Genomic DNA, 24,471 nt, shown 5'->3' with positions numbered 1-24,471 from the left:
TTTTCTTAATACTCTTTTGTTTTTTTTCTGAAGTTCTAAACATAAAAACTGTAGTTTGTATACAAGAATTATTATCAACAAAACAACAAAAACATTGGTTAAACTGGTTACTGGTTAGTATAACAACACAATGAATAGATAGCATAGGACCTAATATGTTTTAGCAATGCATTTTAAATGTTAATGTATTCAATTTATTATGGCACACTGGCAAATTATTTGAACAAGCTATGTTATTCTGTCGATAACTCTTTAACCTTTATTTGTGTTATACGAATAAGGTTAGAGTCACAATATTATTTAAATAAACAATAAAGGTATTATTTTGTACTCCGCAATCGTATTACTTATTGTACTAATATCACGGGTGTATGGATTTTTAATGAATAAAATAAAATATAATATAAAATATTTAATGGAAAAAAAAACTTTTAATAATAATTAAAACAAAGTAGTTGAGTAGAAAAACGTGACTAGAATATTCATTTAAATTAGGTAATTATTAGAGCAAATATTTATGATTATGTTCTAATAACCCAATTAGGTACAATATTTAAAATTTAAATAGTATATTATGCATCACAAGTACATTTACATTCACTCATTACATGTTTTTATTACGCACAAAGATACAAATTGTGTGTGTCTATTGAGAATTAAATTTTACAAAAGGGAAATTAAGACTTAATTATTAGAATAACCGATCTGCAGTACAGTAGGTACCAGATCTCGACTGTATCCCTATATTGTCTAAGACACTGTGGAAGTTATTGTGTTAAATTTGAATTGTATTTTATAATATTAGTTAGGTATCTATGAGGAATTTTGTATTACATTTTCAAAGTTTATATTTCATAAAAATTGAACATTTTAGACATTTTAACTTCAAAACTATTTGCAAATATTTGTGTTTCTGACCGATTTTGTATACATTTCCCGGTTATTTGTTTTGAGCAATTAAAAAAAAAACAAAATAAATTTTTTTAAAACTGATTTTATGATTATTTTGAAAAATAATTGTAATATTTTATGTCTCAGGAGTACTCAGAAGTACTCATATTCAATTTGCTATCAAAAATCAGTCTCAAAGTTGGAGATTGAAACATATTTCTCTACTATGCCACATCGTTAAAAAGCACAAGCAAAAAAAAAAAAAAATCAAACATCATTGTAAAATAATAAAAGTAATATATCTATCGCTCCTTTCAGAAGTTAAAATTAAAGAGAATATAATTAAACTTACTTCATCAAACTATTGTATTCAATTTATTGTACATATTATTCATTTTTGTTAATAGTGAAGCTACTACATTATTTAATCAGTTTAAAAATACATTCTCTAACTTATTCTACTATAAATGTATCAACTTTACAAATCATGTTAAAATATTATTTAATATAATAAAAATACAATGTTATATTTCTATGTAAATAGCAGTGCTTCACCTTTTAATATAGCCACATTAGCCGTTGAACTATTAGGCCAATGGTAAAATAAATATGTAAGTAGATCTATACAATGTAGAATATAATATGATTAAAAAAAAGTAGTCTCACTTATTGTTGATTTATTGTCTTAAAATATTTTTAAAAAAGTACAAAAATAAGAAACGTATTCTCATTGTATATGCAATTACTAATTATTTATAAGCATCTTTACAGATACACTGTTTAATAGTTTAAATTTTGCTGTTTTTGACCTAAACAAATCTTTCAGAGGTTTAAACATAATTTTTCAAGTATGATACAAAACGTTTAAAAAAACTAAGTCTCAATAATTTTCAAAAATTAATTTTAAAATTTTAAACTGTGCAAAATATTTATTTAAAAATGTTTGGAGTAAAAATTATTCCTGTTGCATTTTTCTTGTTTTGGTTATATCTTACATTAAAGTTTTTTTTTTTTTGCCTAACTTTAATAGAAGGTTTTTTGAAAATAGTTATCGTTATTATACATTTTTTTTTTTATCAAATATAAAGTATTTCATAAATATTTTATAGTAGGTCATCCATAAGAAATAACTGAACCTAACCAAAATAATACAAGTGGTGGATAATAAAATAATTACCGTCGTAATTTGAATGATATTATGCTCGTATATTCTCTAGTTTAAAAATATTATGGATGCCATTTTTATGGATATTTTCTATGTAGTTTAATGCACTGATTTAAAAACTGCAGTCATAACACTTGTCAGTCACGTTTGTGCCATAACAAATTTAAGTTGGCGGATGTATCAGTTTTCACTCTATAGTATAAACACCATCGTATCACGAAGAGATTTAGCCCGTAAACAGGCGGTTTTAATAACCTAATCCACGGGTTCCCAAACTATTTTGATTCACGCCTACGTAAAAACGAAAACATTACGGTTCCACGTCTTCTATTCATTTTATAGCATGCTTATATATATATCAGTCAGGCTAAGAAATATTTAATCTATACTATGTACTAATTAACTAACATATATCATAATATTTTGGCTTGTTCCAATAACAATAAAATCTAATAAATAACTCTCCCCGTTTTGTTTGTAGCATACACTTTCTAAACTATTTAGGTAAACAAAATATAATAGGCAATACTCATCTCAAGTCTCTCCTGTGTTCACACAGTCACACCTCTCAAATCTTATTTTAAATATGATACCGCTAATACAAATGCCAAATGAAATGCTGAAATTGTGGGGCGGTTGTATGATAAATCTACCCGTCGTTTCTAGCACTCGGATAGGTGACCATCCGGGTTTTTAGCAACACATCTCGGCCCGATATACACAAACACGTGTTATAATGCTACCAACATAAAAACCTACTAAACCTATATAAAAAAACTCCCTACCGTACGCGCCCCACACTTAATGTTCTATGTTGCCAAAGGTGCCCCCTAATAAAAAAAAATTACTGAAATTATATTGCTTCACTACTTTACGCACCAGTCACTACAATTTATATCATATTACATAGGCAATTTTTAAGAGCAGAATACAATGTGAAAAATCAGAATAGAAGTACCTCCTCGTAGTAGTTGGGATTGAATACTTAGGTTTTAAATAATAATATAAAATTACTTTAAAATTTTTATAAACAGAAGTGATTTTTAATAACGCGTGTGAGGTTGTTGTGTATAGTTTTCATATTTTGTTTGTTATTTTTCATTTTCAAAATAAAAGAATAGTGTGATGTTGACTTCATACTTCGATGCATCTTTGTTTCTGAACGATACAGCATGATACGTTGAATCACATTTATTTCTTTGGATAGGGCTTGTTGAAAAATCCATCCCCATAAAACCAATAGCTTTTGCACTCCATTCAAAATCTTAAAAAAAAACAACGGGTGTCAAACACATCCACTCAAGAAATTTACAAGAAACAAATAATGCCCATGAGACTTAATCTCAACGAAAATAAGTGTATAGCAAGATTATTGCCTAAAGCTAAAACCATCATCTTGATTTTAAAATACTCGGTACATTCATACAATTAATGAAAAGTGTCATTACATTTTGAACGCTCTTAACTAATAAATAATGCTTTTACACAAATATAACATTTTAATATAATGCAACCAATATTTTTTCCAACACTATAAAAATAAACCTACACATTTTTTTTTAGTAAACTGGAAGAAACATGATTTTGTATAAGGTATATTTTAAAAACAAACCAAAGAAAAAAATTGAAGTAAATTATAATATATACTCCATACTAATAATTTAGAATAAAAATATGGTTAGGTTCGTTTGAAGAACTATGCTTATACTTTTTGTGACAAAAAAAAACAAATCCAATGGTTTTAACCATCATAAAACAAAATAAACAAAACAAACAGTTTACTTTTTACCGAGATAAAACATCTTTCAGTAGGTAATATAGTTTCACTGTACAGAATTTCATTTATTATATCGTATTTTTTATCATAAAAATATATTTAATGTGTTTGTGTGTGTGTGTGTGTGCGTGTGGTTTGTTTCATATGTATCTCCTAAAACCTAAATATAAACATAATTCACAAGAAATTATGCTGTATTTACCACCTAATATTCCATTCAAAACTGAATTCTCACTTAAACCATTTCATCTCAAGACTATTATTTAAAATCCTCCTTGACAAACTGGATTAAGACGCCTAAACCAGGGTTCAGAATTGGACCAGATACTTACACGTTGTGTAAATAATGAAGTTCGCTATTTCAATTATTATGAAATTTCCCACTTCAGTATTTTTTTTAGTGTTAAAAATACCACTTATTATTTTAACAAATATACTTCTTATAAATAAAAACCAGTAATCAATAAAACAATATATTTATAAAAATAAACCAACCATGATTACCCTCTTTGTATAATAGTCTTAAATTTCTTTCTTCATTGATTTTTCTGTATTAATATGTATCTAAATAAAAAACCAATACAAAAATAACCTTCTTTCATGACCCACTATACATTATATACAGCTAGAATATAATATATACAGTGTACAGGGTGAATCACCAAGAATGCCCACCCCGTTTCTCTTAAATAACGCAGTTATTCAAAATCTGATTTTAGAATTTTTAAATAAACTATAAAGACCATATTTTCAAATTCTTGAGATTTATTTTATTATTTAAGTAGTGTCCTGAGGAGATGCAAGCTTCTGTTTTCAAATAAGAATTTTTTCTGCTATAAATTATTTGATGGATTTTTTTTTTGAAAATGTTGACGTATTAGAACTAAAAAAGGTTAGATTTTTTTTTCATTTAAATTGTATTACTAATGATAATAGGTAAATAATAATGGGTTTTTAAGATGAAGGGGATATGGTGATTTAAAAATGTTAGTATAGTCAGTATTGCCCATTTATCTATATTAATAATTTATAAAAATACTTAAAGTATAATTAATACTAGATGCAATATTATATCTATTTTATTTTTTTGGAAAACCCATTTCTAAGGACTATTATCCTCAAGAAAAATTTTAATAACTGAGAGACTCCTAGTTCAAATTTTAAATTAGTACATTAACATTTTAAAAAATATTATAAATTAAATAATTTATAGTTAAAAATCAGAAATTTGTATTACTATACGACATTCCTTAAGTAATTTAAAAAAATAGTCAGAGTATATTTGAAAATTTCAAAAATCAGAATTTGAATAAAATATAAATTATTGAATTTGAAATAAATGATGGTGAGCGTGCTTGGTGAACCATCCTGTATATAATAAAATTACGATATCCGTATTTTACAAAAGTTATTGTTGTATACAAATGTGTATATACATACGTCATATTAAAATGGCATTAAGTTCTTACTTAGATGAAAACCATAATATAAATGCATATTTGGCAAAAAAAATATCTGAACAATGAACTACTGTGATTGTGGATGGAAATGTGTAATAATAAGAACTTAGGAAAAGCCATTATATGAGTAGAGCACTTTGAAATGGCTAAGTCACTTAGACACAGATCCTACTGATGTGTTATTCGTCTGACTTCGTTTAACTTAAAAGCTTCTGATATAAGGTCCAGCCGGAACCATAAAATATATCCAATATTTTAGTGTGCATAATTTAAGGAAAGGGTCACGGTTCCAAAAAAAAAATAAAATGCGTTTTACCTATAGTTCAAAAGTGATTAACATAATATAATGTAACAGGGGGATCCTTACAACACTCAACGATGAAGGTATTGTGATAAAAAAACATGGTTGGGCGATCCAGTATAGTATTTTGATAGCGGTGATAAATTATAGCATTTGAAAAATGATCGTAAGCTGACAAAGTTTTACCTAAAAACAAGTTGTAGAATTTATTTAAAAATATGTCCTTGTTCTAAATCTTTGGTTTAATTCTGAAGTAAGCTGTTTTGAAATTACAAGAAAGTAAATTCTAGAGAAACGTTGAATACAACTTCTTTTTAATATTGAATTTGTAGAAAAAAAACAAATTAATAGAATAACAATTAACAATAATGTGTCTTACACACAAATTACAACCAATAATTTGCAATAAATACATCAATGACTGTACTCAAAAATTGTATTTATAAAGACTTTACAACTATAAATAAGCTTAAAATACACAGACATAATACGCTACACAAATGTTAGATTGTATTCAGTGGGCATGATAAAAAGTTTATTTTAGTTATTATTTTGTTTTGAATAAAATAATAAAAACTATTCCTAACTGTAAAGACTGTTATATCAACCGCGTACAGGTTATATATTATGTATGTTTTACGTATACTTATGTATATTTATGTACATAATTAATATTGTTTTATTAATATTGTTTTTATAAAATATGTATATTGACGAATAAATAAATGTGATCATAAGTTTTCACATATTTATAAAAACATAATTTCACGGTTCATTTTATTTACACAATTTAAAATAATTAAATTACAAACACTTATAAATTATTCAAAAAATATTTTTTAATTGTTTATTTTATTACATTTTATATAATTAACATCACAATTTATTAAGACCAAAATAACACTACATTTTGGGTTAATCAATATTAAAATATAAACTCTAATAATTTAAGCAAGTTAATGAAATCTATTAAAAACTATCATACTTTTTCTTAAACGTCAATATCACATTTAAAATATTAATTAGTATCTAATTACATAAAAACATTTAAGCACGTGGTTAAATGTATTTTGTTCAACATTTGAACAGTTTTGTATACATTTGTACTTTTGTATGATATTAAAACATATATTCGTCAAACTTTATTAATATCCACTTATTATTTTTATTTAATTTTTTATGTTCAAACAAATATACTTAGGTAATGTTCAACATTAACATCCAGGCACATCGGGTTGATTATAATGTATTATATTTGTACATCTCTGTTGACCGTTATTAAATATCATTATTATTCACTTTGTCTACATTGTGTTAGATGTTTTTTTAGTATGCATTTATAATAATTAATAAATAATATTTGGTAGTGTTTCAGATAAAAATATTTAGTTGAAATAAAAATAAATCTACCATATAGAAGATAAGTGTCTATGGTTATGCTAGCAGTTGTAGGAACGCATTCAAATATACAATTCAATGTTTAAGTTTGGGAAATTGTTATGTTTTAGTTCACTTTAAATGTTAGCTGTTTTCATTTTCTTCGGTTTTTGAAGTGCGTAAGCCGTAAGGGATTATTTTTACACAGGGTGCCAATTTATGTTAATCTCGGTCATTACTTTTGAGTTTTTGATGAGTGCTATTCTAGGAAAATGTATTTGGGTTTTGGTTTCTATAAACAGGAATTTTATATTTCACATATGATTTGAAATTCACAACACATATAGGCCGGAATAGATTAGTCAGTCCACAATGCGTATTGATATTCTAACTATTGAATTAATACATTTTTTTAAGTAGTCTAGCCGTCGTAATATATAAAAATTTGTAAAATAAATTAATAGATTAGTAGTTATTTTGATTTAACATTGACATTGCCTAGTTAATAAATCACTGATAAGAGTTGCTATATAAAATAATTCAATGTTGGAAATTATTTTGATATAATATTATTACAACCTAACTTCACCTTATAACTACTAGGTTTTACATTGATGCATATTATTAGTCAACTAATGTTTAGATTAGCTGAAAAAACAGTGTCTAGATACATTTAGTTAACTGAATTTGATCCAAGACAAATACTTATAAATCTAAGAAACAATTTTAATGTTTGTGTTATAGTTAAAAATAATAAAACTTTCGTAAGATCATTTGATTTTGAACATAAAAATAATTCGAAGAAACACGTAAATTTATTAATAAAATAGAAATTATCAACATGTGAAGGGCATAGTTTTTATCGTTAACGTATGTACTACAAGTGTACAGTATACAATATTATAAGTTGTGTATCTTTAATTGTATGAACCATGTTAAATCAGTACGTAGTGTAAATGCTGTGTTCGGCGTACGATTTTCCTTACTATTTATAAATAGTATATATCATTAATTTTACAATATATTAGATTCAGCGATGAATGAATTGATTTTACAAAGACATATTATGTTGTTGTGGGTTCGTACTTAGCGTAGCAATTATGTACACGATTTGCACAGAAATGAATGCTTGGATATTTATATTTGTGGGGGGGGGGGGTGATTGAGGTAGAAAATTCGATAAAAATGTTCAGTATTTTTCAAAATTATTGATTGGGTGGCAGGAAATAAGATACCCGAGTGGCTAGTATTTTTACGCAGAATAAGTTTTTGAGAAAGTTAATTGTGTATTTTTAGTCTTATTTAACGATAAATAAACGCAGGTACATTACATCTTCATTATATATTTATATAAGCGTTCTTTATTCATCATAAAACTTTAAAAATATTTTTAACTCTTTTGAACTATATAATATAGACAAAATTTAAATTTTTTAAATTTTTATCTTTTATAAGCTTCAATAAAAATTGTTCGTTTGATATAAAGCATAAGTGTAGTTCATACTATAAACAAAGAGTCTAAAAAATAGTAAAATATAGGTGCGTGATTTTTTGTTGTTAACATTTGAAATTAAAATTTGGATGAAAATAGATATTTGAAAGAAGAATACCGTTTTTAGTTATTTTAAAGTAATTTTTAAAGTATTGTCGTTGGATAATTGAAACGTTCAACTTATATTATCACATTTTAAATTCACAAAATATTTTAAAATCCAAAAATTAATTCAACCTCTTAGTTATTTCTAATAATTGCAAAATAAATTACAATAAAATCAATATGAATATATTATCATAAAATATCCTTAGAAACAGAAACTGACACGTCTCTTCCTTTCAAAACCATTTTTCGTATGCTTTTATTTATTATTGAATTAAAATTTAACACATCCAATACAGTAACTTAAACAATGGAGGGATACGCTCAAAGCCTGCCATACAACAGAGAGACTTCGTTGATGTTTTTTGTTATCTATTAACATAATTAAATTTTAAGTATTCTATTTTATGTTTATTTTGTTTATCTTTAACTACGTATAGATATTTTAAAATTATACTCAATCTTATTTTTATTAATTTTATGTTATTAGAACCGAATCTTAAAAATACATATTATTTGAAACCTAATTTTGCCAATAGATTTTAACATATTGCAAACTATTAATGATAATTTATAGAATTATATTTTTGATTATACGTAATAATTAATAATTAACCCAGCTATATAATATAACAAATAATATTATAAGTTCGAAGTTTTATTATTATTTTTTTTTTTTAATAGACAATTTACAGTCTGCATTACATAACACAATAAGTAAAAAATATGACAAACATAACACTACATACATAATAAAAATAACACATGAAGCACAAGGTGAGGGAAATCATCCAGCGATGGTACTCTTAAAAAATGTTTTATTTTAAATCATAAGAATTTTTTACGAAGTTTATATAGGTAGAAACTAGGAATTTGAAACATTTTATAGATTACGCTTATATTTTTATTCGTCCAGACGTGATAATACGAATTTATTATTTGTTTATTTACGAATAAGAGGGGACCACAAGTTGTTTTTGCATTTGTCATTCCTGACAGCATTATCCATGTATTCGGATACTCAATAGAACAAACTAAACGGATCTTGTGAAAAAACATTTCTCCGAAAGCGTTCTGTTATAAATTTCGACAAAGAAAAATATTGAAAATCTATTTATTATGAAAATAAGTTATTTATTCTTTCAAGTTTTGAATTTTGAAATTAAAGATGTTTTATTTAATTACGAAAAATATTTTCAATGAACGTAAATACAATTATTTAAATTTCACAACTATTAGGACTTTATGTGAAAAAAATACTCTTCTTGTTATTAGATTTTTTATACTTATGTATTTTAAACAATTTTAGAGTTTATATTCAGCAATATTGGAGTACTGTTACTTTGATTTTTTTTAAAGTGCTTTATATAATAATATATGCAACACAATAAACTCAATAAAATACCTTAATAGTTATAAACATACATTTTTGTTTTAAGTTTAAAGACAACTTTCGTCTAAGTATGTGAAAGATCCAAAGAAACTTTTAAAATAACAGCGTTCATTACTTAACCTTTTCCATTTTATACCATTTGTAGTAAAGAGCATTACTAAAATACTCATATACATACAAGAACATTGATGAATTATTATTGCTTATTATTATTATTATTATTATTATTATTACATTTTTTTGCTTATATTTTTGATTTTTTTTTTTTTTTAATATAGAGATTACTTCCCTTAGGACAAATAACTATAACATATCTATGGTTAACTACTTAATTTCAAAAGGATACTACTCAAAATTAGTAGCTTTTGTATAGTTATTACTTAATCCTAATAGGTATTTAGGTACTAGATTTTTAATAGTTCGCTAGTAGTTTACTAATCAATATGAATAGAGTTGTACAGTTGTTATTAAAGATAATTGGTTAACTACGAATTGGTTAGTATTGGCTAGTCATAAACTACCCATAACTAGTCCTATCTAATAGTGAACTATTAAATTGTTAGTAGAAAAACTATCACTACTATTTAAACTATTAGTAACTTTTTTTCTTTTATCTGGATTATTCGACAGCATTAAAATGCATGTTTTTTTAAATTTCAATATATTTTAAATAGAAAAAAAGCACAATAAATAGATAGCAATATAGTTAATTTTATAATTATTCTTTTAAAACATATATACCCCTTTTAATATACATATAATATTTAATCTTTCACAAGGTTGTTTACAATAGGTTTTCTGTATACATTATTATTGAACGACATTCCTAAACACGTATCAACAATTTCTTCTGGAAAAAAACTTACTACCTATTATATTATTACTTTCTTCTGTGACTATAGCTAAATTGTTAGACATTATTGTAATATAAGTGGTATTTGATTGATAGTTATTATTAATAATTTTAGTAAGTTAATTTCCAATTAATATGTTTTTTTTATAATACATACTATAATTTTCATTTGTACGAACCAATATTGATAAAAAGCGAGTGATGTCCACAAATATATCCCATTTTGAAGGTAAAGACTATTGTTAGGTATTTCTTTTTTTTAGCCATCCATACATTGTTGCATGAATAAGCATTTCATTACTTATAAATCTTTTGAAATATTTAATTTCAAGAAACCATTTTCTATTAGTTGTATGGCAGTTTTGTTTTCTATGAATATTTTCTAATGAACTGTTAATAAATGTGATATTTCTTCTTTTACTCCAAATTTAGTAATATTTAAATCTAGACATGTCACATTTGTTATATGACTGTATCCATTTAATCGAGTCAGTAAATTTAGAATGCAAGGGTAAATAGATTTTTTGTGAGATTTTGCATGTTTGAAATCATAATATTCGTTGACATTTTAAATTGATAAGTTCTTAAAATTTGCTGCGAAACATATTGTGGTAGATAATTATTTTGAGGTTTTTAAGAAAACGAACAAGGCCATATAATTTTTCTATTTTTTCGCACAAACACTTTGGTAAACAGTGAAATTGCTTTAAGCTTTTAATGTAGATCATGTAAGGATCACAAATGGATATTTTTAGAACATAACAAAGTTCATACTTTAATCTTAGAAAATAATTAGTTAATCATTGGTATTAATGTAGTTTTAGTTTAAAGAAAATGAACGTGCTCAAAAGTAATCAAAAAATTTTTTCCTACAATGTTTTTTAATAAATAATTAATACTCATAATTTGTAATATAATATATATGATGAAAGTACGTTTTAAATGAATAACTTAATACCATATATTAATTAGTATGCTGATTGATTTATTTCCGAAAATTTCTTTTAAACGATTGTTGCTTGTACTCTTGTAACTTAAAAAAATATCACAAGACAATAAGTATAATAAATTATTGATAATATATTAACATTATAGATAAAATACTTCATTTTTTTTTTTTTAAAGCAATGTAGGAAGTAATTATTTTGAGTATGAAAATAATCTTCAATTTTTCTTTTCTTATGAAATTTATTCACAGATTTAATAAAAAACTTAATCTAATTTCATCAATTTATTTAGAATCAGGTAACTCTGCTGAAAGATACACCGTATAAATTACATGTAATATATTAAATTCTAACATTTTTAACTTATTATGTATTAATGCATTATTTTATTTTTCATTTCTGCATAATAATATTATTAAAAAAAATAGAAATATGTATACCTTTATATGTTTTTGATATAAAATAAATATGCTTTTGTATTTTTGAAAATATGAATTTTGTAACTGGAAAATAATTTGCAAATGTTCATGATTTTGACAAAATTTAAAGTAAAATTCTTAAAAAGGTGGACAAGTGAGTACTGCTCTGCTATAGGTACATCAGTTGTTGAGTATGTTATTGTAATGGATGTGTCATATTTGAATTTAATTTTAGATCATTGAGTAACTTAGTAGCGTAACTTTCCGAGAAACTTTTATTTTTGTGAAAGATAGAAAAATTTGTTGACATTTTCTGTTAAAATTTCTAAATTTCTAATAAATCTAACTGAAAATAATTTACACAATTTGAAAAATGTCTATGGTGGCAATAAATAGATCAAAAAGAATCAAAATAGTTTGTACATTTTACTATGTATATGAAATGGTAACATTAACATTTTGTGAACATTTTGTCAATAGGTATTACATTATTCGTTTTTTAGTTATGCCAAAAAAATTAAATCGATTTTATTCCTGAAGATTTCAAAAACTACTGAGTTTTCAATTTTGACTTCTCAAAAGTACCAACTAGTTCCATTTTTCTACCATAAAAGATGCTGATGCCAAAAATCTTAGGTTTTTGCTATACCAAATGTTGATGACTCGACATACTGAAAAAAAACATACACACAAAGAATATAGTAAATAATAAATATAATTCATTTGTCGGTACACTCACACTTAAAAACATGTATATTTATTTTTAATATTTGTAATGTTGTAGGTTTTTAGTGAAAAAAATGATCACGTGACGATAGATCTTCAGAATAATCACTTATATGATTTTGGTATTTTACATATTTTTACAGCAAAACTAGAAAATATATAGTTCTTGGTAAAATCGAATTGTCCGTCTAGTTCTAGTCCATCAACTATTCTCTTAAATTATTTGTATTGCCTTTTCAAACATGTATATATGCAATTTTCAATTTTTTTTATTGATAAGGTAGATAATATGTATTGCTATGTAAATTTTAATACTCAATACGCATTTTCAGAGAGTTGGTGGCATTCGAATAGTATGATTGGGTTGTTTTTATTAAATCTCATCAAATGGGGGTTTGCATAATATAATATGAATCGAATGTTGTAGGTAGCTATACGGCTCTATGCGCTTAGCGAGGTATTTAACAAAAAAATGGCTTGCGCATATTTTATGCAGTAGCTTTTAAAACTTAAATTATGTTTCTTTACTGCCTACGCCCTACACGTCTGATAATATTGTAATTTATAGTTACATGTTGGCATGTAAAACAATTATTTAACCGTGGTCGCTACTTTTCTTCATATTATTATTAATTACATAGTGTAATATTGATTATATTATTTATTATGTAACCTTATTGACTATTGTGAAATATGTATTATTTGGCTGGTATTGAATCATATACGATTAATCAGCAGTGGTATGGTGGTTTTTGTATTTATATACGTTGTATTTATTATAACAACATGTCTTTGGTAAAATGTATTTATACAATTTTTAATTATGTACATAGTACGTAAAAAAATATCTAACTTGATCAGCCATAGATACTTCAAGAGAGATTGACTAGAAGTCAGGATTACAATTTCAGCCACTGTTACGAATGTAAAGTTTCCTTTGTTCCCTACATTCCCCTGTTCGGCCTAAAGTCACCCTAATAACAATACGGTTTTAATAAATTTCATACAAAACAGTTTAAATTTAAACTGAGCATTTTTTTAATTTGAAAGAGTGTAACTAGATACACCCTTACCACCATATTTTTCTGTCTCAGCAGCAAGATGCGATGATTTATACTTCATTATTTTATAGATAAATCTCTAGTATTTTAAATAATTAAAAAAGTTTAAATAAATCCATAGATTAACTTACCATTCAATTTTATAGCAGGTTATTTTATTTTACATTAACCCTAAAAACCGCTAAGGAAAAATACGGAGTAAAATCATTTTTCCTTTCTTACCCTTTAACAGACAGAGACAATAAACGTCAGTGTTCGCTGTCTTCAGTATAGAAAAAAAAGGTTTTGATTTTAAATTAGAACGTGATTCAATGTTTCTTAGTAAAAATAAAAATTTTGAAAGAAATATTATTATTTTAATTAAATATTTTTTTGATTTACTTTTTAATTAGGAAAACTCAAAAATATAAAAAGAATTCAAACTAGTTAGGTTTCCACGAGTCATCATTTTTTATCCAATATTGTCAAAGTGTTTTTAATCATTAATCAACCAACCAACAGAATGAATATTGTTTGGATCCATGAGTCAGGTATACTGTGTTAAAAATTCAAATGTTTCTATAAATGTATATAGTATATTGCATAATAATATTTTTTCATAAAATCGAGAAATATGATCCTAAATTTAAGAGGAAAAAACTCAATGATAGAATCTGCTATAAGTAAACATAGTTATTATTATGATTATTATTTTCTTATTTCCCACTTGCAATCAATCAACTAGTTTAATATCAGTTTAATCGAATCTATCATGATATTTTTACATTTAGTTGTATTAAAAAAGTGTTTGTCAAATGTATCAAACGTAGATTTACGATATAATATTGATGTATGTGTTATTGTGTTATTTTTAAAGTATTTAAGAATTTACATATACATTCAAGTAAAAATTAGTAGTTATTTTTATGATGGAATTATTAAGAATATGAGAAAACTTTTTTTTTGTTTTAAATTTTGTTTTAATATAATTTACAATAGTAATTAGCTTACGTTAGATTAACGTTGTAATTAAATTAGATAATTTATACATTTACATTTTTAAATAAGAAATCAGGTTAATTATTTACGTATGAAAATGGTGTGATTGCTTCATACAGATTTACATTTGGACAGTGGATGACATTGCGTTTGACTGTAATTTGTACATTGCGTGTTGAACATAAATGTATAATGGTCAATGGAAGAGCAGTCTTTTAATATATAATTGTATATTTGTATCCATGATTAAATACTGATTCTAATAGATGCAAAATTGTATTTAAAATTATGATAAAATAAAACCAATCACTCTGTAAAAATAAGTATATTGCATAGAGTATAAACTAACATCTATAAATACTCAATTTTATCTGTTATACTAGCATACTGTACTCAGAATGTAATCATTATTATAATACTGGAAAAATACTGCAAACTCGGGATAATGCATTTAAGATTTATTCCTAGAGACGATGAAAATATTATGTTTATTGTCCAATTGTTTTGATAAAATGTCTTAATATTCTCTATTCTGAAAATATTGTCAGTAAGCGTCTGATAAATAATTATTAACTACTGTAATATTAACTAAACAAGCATAACAGATATTGTTTAAAATAACAAACAAATCAATAATATATAATTACAAATATATCTGATTAGCTGACCTTTTTATATCCACTATTCGGTTTCTGTTATGTGTTTGGTATTTTTTTATAATAATTAATATTATTTAAATAATATTTTTTAATTTAACCAAACACTGTTATTAAAACTAAATGAAAACTAAAAATATCGGAGTACCTTTACCTATCCGTCACCATAGAATGGTAGTTTAAAAATAATACGTGTTCAAAGGTTGTAAAATATTCAATTATTTTTTTATGTCAGTTTTAAGGACCTTTTATATCGCGTTTATAAGCTTAAATATTTTGTTTTTTTGCCATTTTGGTTATAAATGTACGGAAATGATTTCAAACAGATTTTATGAGTTGATCATTCGCTTATTTTGCTTTATTACGTAAGTAGTTTATTCTGTTCAATTTTGTAGTCAGTACACCGTCAGGGCGGAATTTTGTTATAAGCCCATTGTGCGCTTATACGCCAAGACATTTGACCGGCCATAAATGATGCAATGTTGAATATTCTAATAAATGGTATGCACATATTTATTGCTTTCAAACCGTAGTCTTCATTGGACGATGGTTGTCTACCTTGATGAAGAAACTTTTTTGCTGCCGTTCGCATTCTTTTGAATATTGCTGAGTTAGTTCATGTAGCCCTCTAGACTAAAATATTACAGATCTCTACCTACTCAACTATCTCCTAATTAAATTTTGAAATAATAAATGCATCTATGGCTTTAGATGCAAGTCTTATAATATTTTTTTCATTAAATATGCATTTTAATATATACAATATATATTTCAAAAAGTTTCTGTGGTATTTAATCAACATGAGCCTCATACAAACACATCCGAAACTTAAACACGATAAAGATCAAAGTAAGTATATAGGTATAACAATGCATATGCATAGATCGATGTCAGACAATAACAGCTTACATCTCTTTCGTATTATTCAAAAGTTATGAGCTTTACAAAGGTCTTTGTCTAAACTTTTTCCACAGATATTGTTACTATAAGTTAGTATAAGTGCTAAACAAAATTACTAATTATTTGTAAATGGAACATTGCATTGGAATACTTTGTAGGAAGAAAGGATAAATATGTTAGAATTCCTCATACTATAATAACGATATATGAATATAAAGAATAATGTACACAATTACTGTTAAAAATATTATTGACAATCACATTATTTTAATTTTATATTCTGATTGGAGAGAAGAATGTATTAGTTTTAGTATGTTATGTTTTTAAAATTTTTTTTTAATTTGAAACACCCTAAATAATAAATATAATAGTTTAATCGTTAAAATTTAAGGTGGTTTTTCGATAGAAAATTGTATATAATTGAAACGACGGAGGGCCATATATTTCAAGTTTTTCCAAAATTTTTGAAAAAACAACAAAAAACACATAACGTAAAATATGGTGGCATACAATTTTTGCAATTGTTGATGTTACCGACCACAATTTGTATCCTAGAACAATGTAACCAACATCAGAATAATGTGGTTCTTAGTGTTTAATGAAATATTACGATGAAATGTTTTCTATAGATATAATAATTAAGTTAAGTTGATAATTGGTAAAAACTAAAAATAGTTTATTGCAGAATTGATCCAATATTGCAATTCTAAGAATCAAATTTTTTAAGTTTCTGTTGCCATCCTAACATAATTTGGGTCTGAAAAAGCAGTTCATTTTTTTCTTTCTTTTATTTAACCAGTTCATACTTAATTTCTACCTACTTTGTTTTACTTAATCGAAAACAGGAATAACTGTTTTGACTCTTGACATTTACAAAATTGTTTTACCTTTTTGTGCTATTTATGAGCATTTTAAACTGTTCACTTTTTTAAAAAGTTTGGTTTGTCAATGTTAATTGTTAAAATGTTTACCTTTGGTTCAAAAAGCTTGACAATTAAATACAAAGTTAATTCTTCATAAGTTGTCATCACAAAAATGTTTAAAAAAGTTAGTTCTCTCTCCGAAGTACGTGCAACATAATACGCATAGGTACCTAGGCAAACTTACCTACAACAGGACCAATCCTGTATTTTATTAATATGACTCATACAAATTACAATAACTATCCATCTGAAAAATATAACAAAAATAATAAATATAAATAAATAAATAATAATAATGCAAAATATCATAAAAAATGTATATAGGGTTCCACAGTAAAAACTATTTACAACAAAATCCACAACATTAGAAATCTTACCACCAAAAATAATGCAAATTTTATTGCCCAGAAACTATTAAATATAGACACAATAAATTATATACAGGAAAAACAGAAATTTAAAACAAAATAGGTAATACTAAGTTGTAGCAAAAATCAAACTTATAAAATCTTAACATATATCAAATTGTGCAAAACACTAATTGAAAAATAAACAAAATATATATTTTAACATAGAAATATAACTGAACATTTGTATTTAAATTATATAAATACTTACTGTAATATTACACTAATACTTTTCCACTTTTAAATTAGATAACGTAATTGTATTAATTTTTTTGAATATAGTGCTTATTATTTATTTATATCTGTGTATTATAATATTTTAAAGATTTTTCATGGTTACACCTACCATTACTTCGGGTAATGCAAAAAAAAATCAATCATCAAAAGAAAAAAGTTGTTGTTCTAACTCAGCAGGTAGATGAAATAATTAAAAGTAATCGGGGATTTACTATTATTTGAAGAGGTTGTATGGTATACTTATATAAGACTATATATTTTTTGTTGTACATATTTAATCAATATTATTTTATGTTTTTCTAATTAGTCTTTTTATAATAGATACAAATCGGTATTGCACGTTTGATTTATATTTTTGATTAAACTTTTTTTTTAGTAACAAGATACTGATTAATTTAATCAATTAATTACAAATTTCTTTACAAAAGAAAAAATAAATAAAAACGATTATAATAAATTATAAAGAAAATAAGATTGGGTAGATAAAGAGTCCAATTATGAGATAATTGAAAACACTTTCCAGAATCGAATATAGCACTTTGACGTATTTCATACATTATTGTCTGATAGAGGGAAGAACATAATTATTATTAATAATAATTTATTACACTTAAATTAAATGAATAAGTCTAATGAAATGGAACATGCATGTTCGCATGTTCTCAATCTTCAAATAAATGCGTCTTACAAAGATAATATTTTAACTTTATACTTGTTAACACTATTGCCTAGATTTTTAATTTGAGTAGAAGAAAATCATCGATTCGGCGTTTATAATAGTTGTATCATTGATCATTTTACTAACTCGTGAGAACTGTATTTTTTTTTGCTTTGGTAACATGCCATTGAAATTGCCTATTGATTTTGTCCCCTTTTAAGGGTCTTACTACTGTATATCATGTTTTTCTAGTACAATAATATAGTGCATTTTGTGCGATCTAGGTCAGAGTTTAATGGTGCGTTAAGTATTTTAGGAAACGTTGAATTCCTGTTTTTTTATTTTTTTTTTTTATTGGATTATAATTATATTTATTGGGTTCCTACCTACCTATATTAGTGTGTTATAATTGAAAACGAGTAAATAACAATGAAATATAACTTATTTGCGATAGATTAAAAACTAAATATTCTTTATTAGGAGTCAATAATAATCGTTTATAATCATTTTTTATACAAAATATACTCATGTATAAGTAACAAATAAAAGCATTTCTTAAAATGTAATTGAAAGCAACATTTAATGAGTATTATTTTTTACAAATCAATAACTCACAATGAAATTTTTAGAAAGGTGTAATACCTTCATTTTAAATTAATGAACTTTCCATTTTTCGTAACCTGAAGCATTTGCAAAAATTAAAATTAACTACATTTTCTTTGATTGTTTGTCTTTTTACCGAAACCAATCAAATTGACCTTACCAAATCCAAAGCTTAGAACTATTTGATCATAATAATTATAGTTACGATAATTCTTGTTGATAAATCGATCAACTCAGGAATAAAGACGTGATGAATATAGATATAATGTGTGTATATTTAACATGTATATTAATACAAAAATACAATACTAAACTATAACAGAATGGTGAGCGGTATTATGACCTGACTCAGAAAACTGATAGCTCAGATTGTTGGTGGTATTACGATCTGCTTCCAAGTGTCTTGAGTACCCTTAACCGTCTGACGAGCACTTGCCATGGTCTCCCTTATATTATATGATCTTATTAGTAGGAGTGATGGCCGTGGTGGTGGCGACTTTAGTGTACACTGTACAAGGTGGAATTCGGTCTCGTAACATAATTTAGTATTATGGTGGATTCGTCTTCTTTCTCGTGGATATCGAGACTTTTTTCAAAAAGAATCGTCTGACAACACGTTTATAGTTTGATTATTTTAATACTGTGTTCACTACGCGTCTACGATCTTCATCACTGACCACTGATCAATATGCTTATGACATGAATAGCCTAATTAATGATGTCACTTCAACATTCGAAACGTGTGCTGTGTATTATAAATATTTCACCTACAGGTTATATTAATTATTATTTTGATGATAAGTTAAATTTTCATTTTTTAATTGAAAAATATAGTTATGGCCTATTTAAATGTATTTTTATAACATTCTATAGAATGATATAGAATATATAACAATTGAACTAATATTGAACTAACATTTATGCAAATTAAAACCATTACGGTTTTCTTACAAACTTTATAAATTAATAAAGTCTTTAGTTCTTAATTAATCTGAATTTTGTAAACAATAAATAAATTACAAAAACTCCAACTGTAAACAGTTTATTTGGTAACTAAAAATTATTTGTTAAAAGTGATTTTCAAATAATTATAGTCATATTGTTGTGCTTCTATAGAATATTACATTATAATATTATTAACATTTTGTAATATAATTGGTATTATTTGGTATATAATGTGTTATTAAATAAAATGAAGATATTATTAATTATTCACAACAAGACATCCATTGTGTCAAAAACGAGCTTAGAAAGTGATATTAGGAATTACTAAAAATATAATAAACTTCAATTATCCTACATACCTATTATTATGTTATTGACGTCAAATAAATATTAAACGAATTATGAGATATTATTTCTTCAATCCCCCGTCATGTGGATTTATACCTGTCCTGGGTTTTTTTTCAATTTAGTTGCATTTATTGAATAAAATTAATACAATACTTTTGCGTCATAATATATCCTCGCATTATACATCTGTTGTTAAGAAGTTTGCTTGACGTTAATCTTAGATCCGTAAACACCATCAAACCATTTGTTTATATTATTTAATCATTTTTTACATTATATTACCAGAGGTGTATGTTTTAGATATTTTTAGGGAGAGTTGATGTGTGGGAGTATTCCACCCCACTGTGGGTGGACTTTAATTGTTTTTATGTGTTTATGATTAAATATAAGTAATAATAATAACATTTCAAATGAGTATTGAAAAAAAAAAAAAAAAAATAGTAGTTGTGTAGACAAAAAGTAAGTATCTATCTCTCAGTGGCGTATTTGAGTATAATTTTTGAAGGGGGTTAAGGAACTGTTTTTTAAATGTTATTAATTAAATATAAATGTATATTTTGGCATTTCATTTATATAACCAATTGTCATCTATAGAAATATAGTTTACATTTAAAGACAACTAAAATGTTTCACGTTTAATAAATTAATTAAAATGAATTTTATGAACGTCATGCTGTATTTGTATTTGCATTACACGATTTCGATAAATCTGTTTTTAACTTAGACTGTATTAAGAATTTAAATAACTCTTACTACCTCCTTACTCAATCATTCTTGAAGTTCCGCTGAACAAATGATATGATTAAATTGTATAGTCTGAAATATTTATAAAGGTATATTGCTGTTTTATTTGATTCAAGAATCACAAAAAAACCATACTTGTTATAAATATCTCTATTAAGAGTTCCAAAAACGTACGAGAAAAAGTATTGGCAATTTTTATTTCAGTGAATTTAATTTCTGCGGCAACTAAAATAATAAAATAAATAACCCTCTCCTCCCCCTCCTCCCTCCCCCCAAAAAATACAGCTATATGAGCATTAAAATATTTAGTTTTTTATTGATGTTATATTTGTATAGCAAAATCTAGGTGGTGTTTAAGCGGAGTGAACAGGGCGTGAAGTCTCTTAGTACTCGTATATTACAATATATAAATATGTTTTGTTATATTCAATGCAATAGTATAATAGTAAACAGTATTAATTAATTATATTTATATGAAAAGGTGTTTAAACAAAAATAAATACCTACTCATATATATAATAAACATATTACATTGATAAATTAATAAGACAACTACCTACTATATTTTGTTTTAACAAAGTAAATCAATAATTATTGTGATTTACATTGATAAAACGTATTCTATTATTTGAAACAAACGACAATACCTATATTATAATATAGGTACTGTAGTTTATTGTTTAGGACTAAATAATAATTTTCAGAGTATTAAAATATGTTTAATTTCATGATCAATAACTTTCCGTGGTTTACAGTGCATTATGTATATTGTGTGATGTGTTTATTTCGACGTATCAGTGAACCGATAAACTGAGCATAAAAACGGTGCTTTGTGTGTGTGCATAACCGTATGTGTCAAGTAAATTTTAATTTTAATTAATTAATTGTTTTAGGTAAATATCGCATGAAAACGGTCGTTCTCGTATTATGTAAAAGCGCATATATAACTATTGTGGTGAGCCCCAGTACCTAATGTACCAACGCACTTATGCCATATGTGGTAGTTCGCTTCAATGGTTCAAAAAAGTGTGTTCATTCACCGTCTTCCGCTTACGCATTTCTGTGACGTCGGTGTGCGACTAAAATCTAAAGCGGAAATCCTCGGTAAGACACAAAACTTTAGTTTTCTATATTAACGTACATTTTTTCATCAGCATAGTAAGTGTTTTGCACAATAAAATTATATTTTTACAATTATTATACTAGTTATCAAATAATGAAACAACGAACTTATTATGTTGTCACGGTGATTACTTAACTGAACAGCACAATTGCCAATTTTATACCGTTTGCTTAGAAAAACACAACATGATTGCGCCCTTCTCCTTTATTACCTAAAAAAAAGTACTACAAGTTTACTACCAATCGTTTAATTGTTTAAAAAATAATGTACAACTTTTTAATGTTTCAAAATATACAGGGGTAGTAAATTGTTATACCAGCTATTGTAAGTACCAACTATACTTAAACTATAACTGAAGTTTTATTTATTGAGAATAATGTTATATGTGACGAGTAGGTATAAGTGTAGTATGTACTAACAAATACCAACCTAGTGCCTTAAATATGCACAAATGACTAAATCAAAGTTGTATTATGTGGTACTTGTAAAAAATATATTAAATAAATTTGTTTTTTGACCAATCCAATAATTCTTACGTTGGGTGCAGTTGTATTAAATCCAGCACGTGGCATGCACAATATCACGTGATGTTAATTGTACTATTGAAATTAATAATAAAACAAAAAAAAAATTATGATTCGATAGAGACCAGAAAATGGACTCAATGCCACGCGTCATTGGTGACGCCGAACGATAAAAGGGAAACCGTAAATTGAGTATACCCAAGTCAATTGGCGTATAATACTATAATAAAGAATTGTATTTTAATATATTATTTTATAGTAGCTTTGATAGTCAATAGACAAGAGTAACAAGCAGGGCTATAAGGCAGCAGATATTTTGCATTTGTAATATCACTACAATATAGATTGGCTGCCATAGACAAGGTGTCGTCCTGTGTTGGTTCTTGCACACACCTACCCACTTTACCCTCTTAGATATACCTAAGGACCCCGCAGGATAAACGATGGTACTACTATAAAAATAATATTATTTAAAGAATTCTTCAAAATATATTCAAACGTTTCTCTTTTTCATATGCAGTTCAATATATTGCATTAAAATGAAAACGTTCAGTAAAATTATGTCAATAATATTAAAATTGATATTTTATCGGATTATTATTATTTATAATGAATTTTAAAAGTTAAAAAGTTAAGAAGTTAAAATATGTTAAGAACCTACTATAGATTCAATGAATATTGTATGTTTAGTTAAAATGTATTAACACAACCATTTTTAGGATTTAAGGAAAAAGTGATGCATTTTATGCATAAAAAAATGTATACTCATCATGTGAGTTCCGTAGTGTCACGTACTGCTTATAAAACTAGTAGCATCTCGAGAAAGTTATTGCGTATGATAAAAGAGAAACAAACGCTGATATTTTTGTCGAAGTTAACTAGATAGAACGGAAAAATAATGCAAATAAAATATAAGCGGTAGGTGCCTAATACTAAGAATGGTGAAGAGATGCCTAGGTAAAATATAAACATATGTAGGCGCAGTTAAATTATGAGTTATGACTTGAGAGGATGCTATACCCGCATGTGTTGTTTCCGTCTTACAAACGCACATCATATCAAAAACTGTTTTGCGTGAAATAGAACCACTAAAGCTGCTGCAGTCCAAGCTAAGCAACCAAATGTGCACACTATAAACAAGAGAACATTTACTGTGCAACATTGTTTTTATTTTTTCGATATAACAAATACAAGAAAAGTTATTCAAGTTTGAAATAATTAATTTATAAGCAATAAGAACTGTTCTTGTACTTGTGATATCGAAAAAATAAAAACAATGCTGCACAGTAAATGTTCTCTTATAGTGTTAAAATTTGGTTGCTTAGCTTGGACTATAGCTTTAGCGGTTCTATTTCGCACAAAACAGTTTTTGATATGTTATACGTTTGTAAGACGGAGACAACACATATGTGGGTGTAGTGTCCTCTTAATGAGTAATGACTCCGGTAATGACTAATA

At 25.7% G+C, this 24,471-nt stretch overlaps 1 protein-coding gene across 6 annotated transcripts in view; it reads left to right on the top strand.

Annotated features, from left to right (window-relative positions):
- The window catches only part of LOC111032710 (small conductance calcium-activated potassium channel protein 2), a 261,206-nt gene that overhangs the window by 17,422 nt on the left and 219,313 nt on the right, over positions 1-24,471 (top strand). For 5 of the 6 annotated variants that reach the window (XM_022313151.1, XM_022313152.1, XM_022313147.1 and 2 more), the window contains exon 2: positions 22,260-22,470. The exons of the other annotated variant lie outside the window; for it this stretch is intronic. The gene's annotated coding sequence lies outside the window, so the exon portion shown is untranslated. The remainder of the gene's footprint in view (positions 1-22,259; positions 22,471-24,471) is intronic. 6 annotated transcript variants of the gene reach the window in all.

The sequence above is a fragment of the Myzus persicae genome, unplaced genomic scaffold (genome assembly GCF_001856785.1).
Source record: "Myzus persicae strain clone G006 unplaced genomic scaffold, MPER_G0061.0, whole genome shotgun sequence".
In the NCBI taxonomy this organism is placed as follows: domain Eukaryota; kingdom Metazoa; phylum Arthropoda; class Insecta; order Hemiptera; family Aphididae; genus Myzus; species Myzus persicae.
This window is presented reverse-complemented; position numbering and strand designations above follow the sequence as displayed.